The sequence below is a fragment of the Chinchilla lanigera genome, unplaced genomic scaffold (assembly GCF_000276665.1).
Source record: "Chinchilla lanigera isolate Chin_1 unplaced genomic scaffold, ChiLan1.0 scaffold00028, whole genome shotgun sequence".
NCBI classification, from domain to species: Eukaryota; Metazoa; Chordata; class Mammalia; order Rodentia; family Chinchillidae; genus Chinchilla; species Chinchilla lanigera.
This window is the reverse complement of record NW_004955429.1, coordinates 22,132,218-22,139,584: the sequence shown is the minus strand read 5'-3', so window position 1 is coordinate 22,139,584 and position 7,367 is coordinate 22,132,218. Positions and strand designations below refer to the sequence as shown.

General features: G+C 46.2%; 1 long non-coding RNA gene across 1 annotated transcript in view; it reads right to left on the bottom strand.

The window, feature by feature from the left end:
• Positions 1–6,590, bottom strand: part of LOC102021786 — a 20,419-nt gene extending 13,829 nt beyond the window's left edge. Inside the window, exon 1 of the long non-coding RNA XR_001234464.1 lies at positions 6,489–6,590. This is a non-coding gene — a long non-coding RNA (uncharacterized LOC102021786). The remainder of the gene's footprint in view (positions 1–6,488) is intronic.
• Between the last annotated feature and the right edge of the window lie 777 nt (positions 6,591–7,367).

Genomic DNA, 7,367 nt, shown 5'->3' with positions numbered 1-7,367 from the left:
TGTCCTTGTCATTTCATTTTCTTGCTGTTGGTTCCCTTTCTTTTCCCTTTGTTTAACTGCTTGTCTTGCCTGTTGGACTCCTTTTATTGGTGTTTTTGGGATTGTAGTATTTATTATCTCTTTCTAGAATATTCTTTAGAACATTTGGAGTGCTGGTTTGGTGATCATGAAATTTTTCAGGTGTTCTTTGTCATAAAATTATCTTATTTCTCCATCAATCTTGAAAGATAGTTTTGTGAGATACATCAATCTGGGTTGGAGGTTATTTTCTTTTAGGACTTGAAATACTTCTCTCCAAGGTACCCTGGACTTGAAGGTTTGTGTTGAGAAGTCTGCTGTGATTCTAATGGGCTTTCCTTTATAGGTGATTTGTTCCTTTTCTCTAGCAGCTTTTAATATTCTGCAATCATGCTGAATTACTGGAATCTTGACTACTATATGCTTTGGTGTAGATTTTTTTTGGTCATGGTTAATGGAGTTCTATATGCCTCATGTATGACTGTCAAATTCTTTCTCCATGCTTAGGAAGTTTTCTGCCATTACTTTTGTGAATAGCTTTTTTATACTGTTTACATTGTCCCCTGCTCTATTGGTAATTTCAGTCATACTTATGTTCTTCTTCTTGGGATCATCTAGTAGCTATTGGATTGAGTTTTCATTGCCTGTGCTATTTTTAAGAAATCTTTCTTTTTATGATTGCAATCAAAATCATGTCTTCTAGATCTGATATTTTGTCCTTACAGTGGTTCATTCAGCTGCACATACTTCTCATAGAATTTTTAATCTCCTGGATATTTTCATGGATTCCTTTTCTTTCCTATTTTGGACATTTATGGTTTCCATCATTTTCCTAAGCCCCTCTATTTTTTTTTAACTGTGTCTACTCTAGATTCACTGACTATGTCTTTCATTATGGTCATCATCTCTTTCTTTACCTGAGAAATTATTTCTGATCTAATTTTTTCATTCATCTATTTTATTTCTTCTATGTGTACTATTTCAGAATTCAGGTGGGTGGCTTCTGACTTTCTCCACTTCACTGTCCCCTGGACTTGCCCCGAGTAGGCTGGAGGTCTGAAGTTGCATCTTACTTCTGCATCTTGTCATTTTCTATTTTTAAAATTTGTTTTCTGTGTTGATGCTTGTGAATTACTTATGGTAGGTAGATTTATATGAGGCCTCCCTAGGAAATGACTCCCTAAGAAATTATTATTTCTTAGAGATGTCTTCTAGGTGTACCTGGGTCTTGACCTTTGAGTCTCTCCCAAGATCCTACATTCCCAAATCGTTAGGGATGAAAAGTTACTGTCTATTTAGCCCAGCACCCAGTTCTTTGGTACTGGACTATGGCAATGTTTATGGCTGTAGATAATCCCACTGTTGACATACAAGGAAAAACAACTGTTCACAATAGGTACAACACCATGGCTACAGTAGTACACTTAGCAATAGCAATAGCATCAAGTACAGCTTAGAAACTAACAAACTGTGGTAGCTATTAATTTGGTACCTTTAACTGTAGGAGCAAGATCTATAGTTATATGACAACAAGGGCTTATACACTGTGAATTTCCCCTTAGTAGAGTGATTTTATTCTGTGGGGGCATTTAAGAGGAATAAAGAGGGAAAAATAGAGAAATCAATGAAGAATAAGCCACTAGTAGTGAGACTAAAGGACAAAGGAAGATCACTCAAGCTTTGAAAAGCTGGAGAAGAAGACGGGAGAGAAGGAATGAAGGAGAAAGCAAAAGAAGATTAAAGCAAACCAGAAAAAACAAGGAAATGTGCACTCCCATAAAAAAAAATTTAAAAAGACAATTGAGAAAAGAAGAAGAAACACAGAAAGAAAAACAACAAAAGTTAAAATGTAAACAACCAAAAAAAGAAAGAAAAAACAGGAGAGAGATTTCTCTGACCACAAGCCTATAGCTATTCTCTGGTGTCCATAGTCCTGTGGTAGTGTCTAGGTCAGAGCCCAAATCTGTCAACAAGTCTACAGCAGAATTAGTGCTGGGTATGGGGTAATCCCAGCAAGCCTGCAGTAGGGGTGGGGAGGGGCATCAACTCTGATCTTTCAGCTCCACAGACTCGCAGGCTGATTTTGGCCTCTGCCTGGGGAGCTGGGGGCCAATCTTGAGCCAGCAACACTCTGGATGTCCTTCAGTGGCCTTCCCATGTCTTTCTGTCCTATATGCCTCCATGGCAATTGCTCACCCAGTTGCTGTGGGATTTCAATGCTGGGAGCCCTAAGACAAAGGCAGCCATGGCTGTTATGAGTCTGGCATTCAGTTAGCCCCTCTCAGCCCTTTCACAGCCTCTTCTGTCCACCCCACTGGCACATTTCTCTTCTTGCTCAAGCTACTGGAAGTGAGGAGGTGCTTTTTCCCTTTGCACTATGGTTCCTCTCCTTGCTGTCTCTGCAGACTCCAGCTAGCCACTGTCGCATGCACCATGTACCTCTCTGGTCCACTGCCGTGTTTCTCCCTAGGGGTTTCTGGGCTTGTTCACTCTCGATGTGTCCCTGTAGGTAGGTTCAGTGCTCCTCTCTCCATGACCTGGGCACGAGAGTCCAGTGTTGATAGCTCCCAACCCAGTCAGAGGTTATTTGTTGTACCCTCATAGTCAGAGAACAAAGTGCCGCCGTAAGGGAGGGAGCAGCTTCCTGGTCACTTGCTCCTGGTGTGTGCCAGCAAAAACTGCTGCCAGGCTGCCACACTCCCTGTGTTTTTAGCTGATTTTCCCTGAGTATCTCCAATGTAACTCTGCCTCTGTTGGATCTACCAAGAAGTAACTTTCATGGAGCATTTATTATGATATTATTATTATGTCTCTGCCGTGCATGTGACATGATCAACCCATGAAATACTTGCAGGAGGTGGAAACCACTAAATTCCTACTTTTGAAGACATCAAGGCACAGAGAGGTTAAGTAGCTCAGTTCCACAGAGGAGAAGGCAAGATTTGAATCTGGGTAATCTCAGTGCCCTTTAGCAACACACAGCACGCTTCATAAACCAGTTGGTCTGAAATTAAGGCCTTCCTGGGGGAGCAGGAATCATTCCTTCTTGTTTTATTAACAAAAAAAGGCCAACAGTTGCACTTGTAATCCTTATCTTTTCTCCATTTCCTTCTTTTTAAAGCCAAAATGACCTTGGCTGTGACCTGAGGTTTTCTTTATTCCACGACTTGATTTATCTACTGCTGTAGTTTCTGAGCTTAAACCGGACCAAGGGACAGTATACCATGAATATTCCAAAAAGCCTGTTTTTTATGAGTCCCATATTAATGCACGCTGGTGGCAAGTTTGGAAATTTCTTTCAGCATGTGACACCCACTCCTGTAATTCCCAGGATCCCACTCTGGGCCCACGTCCACTGACCCGGCTATCAGCTCCTTGGCCTTCGAGATTCTAGTCCTCTTGCCAAAACTGCTTTCTATCTAATAAAACTGTGGTGGCGAGAAGATAAAAACACAAAGGCAGCAGGGTAATTTTTTCTTTCTCCAAAACTTTGAAATTCTTTGAGGCTTTCATTCCCTCTTGCTTTTTTTGCAGATAACAGTAAAAAATGGATGCTGCTGTTGCTGCTGCTGCTTTTATTGGCTTAATGTTTGGGGTCATAAGAATGTAAATATTTCCCCAAGGAAGAATACATTTGGGGGTTTAACTAAGATTGTTTCTTTTTATTTAAAAAAATTTAGTTATAAAAAAGAAGAAAGAATCTGCTGAACTAAACTGTGTCAAACAGGAAATAGAAAGTGGAGACCCCATCCATCTGGATGAAGATCTTCTGGGATTTGAGTAGGTCAGCTCTGCGGGTCCCATTTTGGTTGGCTTAGCTTTGAATAGTTCTATTTTAAATCCAAGGACTGTCATATTTAAATATATTTATATTTGGGCCAGATCACATAATCAGTAAAACTGACTTTGCTCCATATTTTAGTCATTAACTAGCTGTTATTTCTCTCTTTTCAGGCCAAACTCTCAATGTGAAGTGTATTTAACACGTCTCTTTCTCCTCATCTATTTCTTCCCTAAATCTCTGCTAGTCTGTCATGCATCTTCATTCCACCACAGAAACTATGCTTGTTGAAATCACCAACGCTTGCAGACAACAGAAGACACTCCAGTGTTCCTTCTCCCCATCACCCTCCTTGAGGCCCTCTGAACTATCTGTGCCTCTTGTCTCTGACCCTCTTCTGTCCCTGGCGTCTTTGCTCCCTGGAGGCTGCCTCTCTCTCAAGGGTGCCCATCTTCTGGGTGTTCGCCAAGACTTGGCTCTTGGCTCTGCTGAACTTAATTTTATCCGCATTAATCTTGGCTTAGTCTCCTATCTTGAGCTGTCAACATCATTTATGCTCCTCCCAAGCCGCCTTCTCCCACAGTTGTCTCACTCTGAGCATGCAGCCAGCATTCCCATCACCCCTGGAGAACTGGCTTTGCTGATTTGCTTTGCCCTGGCACCTGAAACTCAGCAGCCCACCTGCCAAAATCACGTTCTTCCTCCCAAGGCCACTCCCTCCCCAGAAGTTTCTCCCAGTGGCACCACCACTCTGTCTCTAAATCACTGGCCCCAGAAACCTCAGTCTTCCAGAATCATCTACGACCGTTTGCCCTGCACTTTGATCTCCCTGGGGTCATATACATTTTTTCACCTCCATCTCCCTGGAGCTTGGCCCAGGGCTTAGCACACACTACAAGCTCAATACGTATCTGCTGTACGATTGAGTGACATTTCCCTTTGGTTACCTGTATTCCCTCAGTCATCAATCTAATGAATGCATTAACCGATCTACACACATGTATTTGAGGAGCCTGTGAGGAGGATCTGCGAGGAGCGGGAGGGGCTGAGTCAGTTTGTTTTGTGTGCACTGTGTCTCAGCTTCTCCCATGCTGGGTGACCTTGAGCATTCTACTTAACCTGTCCTTGCTCAAGTTCTTCGTCTCTGAAGTGAAGAAACAGCAACACCCACCTAGGTGTGTGACGATAGCAGAGGAGGCATGAGCTGGGCCCGTAGAGGCCTGGAAGTCTGTGAAGTTCTGTGAGTACATGATGTCAGGGGACCAGGTAACCATACAGCCACAGCTAGAGGCTGGAGGCCAATGTCTGCTTGGGCTGGAGGGTCCAGCTCACTGATCCACGTGAAACATAGCAAGGGAAAGCCTGATTGAAGCTCACCTGCTAGGGAAATGGCTTCTCACTCTGCTCCTGCAGGCCCCGGGGTTTTCTTGGAGGTGTCTCCGAGACAGCCCCAGGAGGCGAATGCTGGATAGCAGGGAGGGTGGAGTGGGTTCGGGCCCTGGGCCTGAGTAGCTCTGAAGGAGCAGCTTTCCTGGGATTGGCTTTGCCTGCTGGTGTCTGGGCGAGGCCTCTTTGGCAGAAAGAACCCTGCAGCTTTCCAAAGGCTCGCACACCCTGAAGGAGGCCTGGGGGCAAACTGAGACTGGGGTTCCACGCTGGCGATAGGGAGGGTGTGGGGTAGATGGAAGAATAACCAGACCAAAGGGACACTTGGTTCCACCACTCTTCTATACCTCATTTGGTGGCAGTGTGTGCAGCTGGCTGGAAAGAGGAGCAGACACATTCTCCAGGCAGGGAGGATTTGCCCCCTCTGTCTCCTGCAGAGCATCCCCCCGCCTCGGCGCGGTGTGGCCACCTGCTGCTCTTCCTGAATACCGGGGCACCTCCCAGCCCTGCTTTACCGTTGGCCTCTCCATCAGTGCTAGCTCTCCAAAGTACCTCCCTGCCTTTGATTGTGGGATAAAAACGAAGTTCACTTGCTGGGCATGTAAAATTCAAAGTCCTAAAGAAGGACAAACTGTCTCTCTAACCCTATCCGCTACAGTATCAAGTCTGCCTCAGCAAGCTAAACCTTCCTCCAGGACCTGCACCTCTGACATCAGGTGTGTATTTCCTCTTGTGCATTCTGTGCACGCCTTGTCTAGGGGTGCACCCCTCCCCGCTCCCACCGGTACTCAGTTATATCCTGTAGACCTCACCCAGACCCCACAAGCTGTTTCTGACCATGTTTGGTCCTTCTCTCTCCATGTGAATACTTACAGGAGCCCTGCCACTTAAGTCCTTCCCCAGCAGTGATGGGTGTTTTTTCAGTTGCCAGTGTCACTCAACATAGTGCTGGGCTTACCGCACACCAACAAACCCAAATGGTTGTAAATTGGGCCACTTTGGGAACAGCTCTGAGCCTTTCCTCCCAAATAGGACCATTGCCTAAGCCACCCTCCACAGCCAGAGGCCACCTGAGACCTGCCCACCCCTGCCCTCAGTGCCTCAGCTCCCCTGCCCAGCCTGAGGATACTTGTTGGGCACAGGGTGGGGGCACGCAGAGATCTGCACAGCTGGCCAGATTTTGAAAAGAGGCTCCAGTCCAGCAGGCAGCTCTTCTAGACTCTGAAGTGAATTCTGGACAACTGTTAGTGCGAAGGAGATTCACAACGCTGTCCATAAAAAGGACCCAAGAAAAGAGACCCACCTGGACAGCCTGAATAGAGAGGATGATGTGCCCAAGGACTGCCAGCTGAGGGAACGTTCCCCTGGAGGCCATTCAGAGCCCGTGTACAGGCTGCAAGTGCGCTTCTGCTAACCACAGCAAGAGTGACAAGAGCAATCCACAACCTGCGGTCGAGGCGGAAGTAGAAAGGCTTCCTGTTCCTCACCTTGCCCAGCCCCCAAACACCGAGGCATGGCATGCTACAGTGATGCTATCTTCTGAAAAAGGCTTTCTGCGCCCAGCAAGTGCCGGTGTCTCAGTGAGCTCCTGTTTCACGGGTTTCCTCTTTTACGGCTCAGGAATCACGGCACAGATGGCTGTAAGCATCATCAACAAATCGTCCCTGCAACCTTTCTCAGCTGTGCCAGGTGTTAGGTACACCAGGCCGTGGTCCTCGGGGAGCTCCCAGCACAGATGCAGTGATGAGTGATCCAACAATAAAATAAACGATAAATAATGTTTCCAGAGAGCTCAGGCTAAATGCCAGAGCAGTCGGGGAAGAGGCTAGAGCAGCTGGGAAGGGCAGATCCCTGCAGGCTGCCTTATCAGTACAGGCCCAGGAGCGAGGTGGGGAAGGAGCTGAAGTCAACCTTTAGGAATGATCTACTGGATTCAAACCAAGATGGCAGGTGAAGGGTTAGGACAGTGACTCGCTCGCTGCTAGGAAACATGTCTCTTTCAGAAGTGTGTGGGGAGTTTCCTGTCACTGTGGTCAGACTGCTGTGGGAAGTAAGGTTTACAAAAGAGTGGACCTCGGGCCCCGTAAGGACACCCCGAAGCAGCACGGGAAGGTTCATCTAACCCTGTTCTCACTAAGTAAGTGATTTGTCACCACACTTGTCCATGCCTTGAGTGATCCAC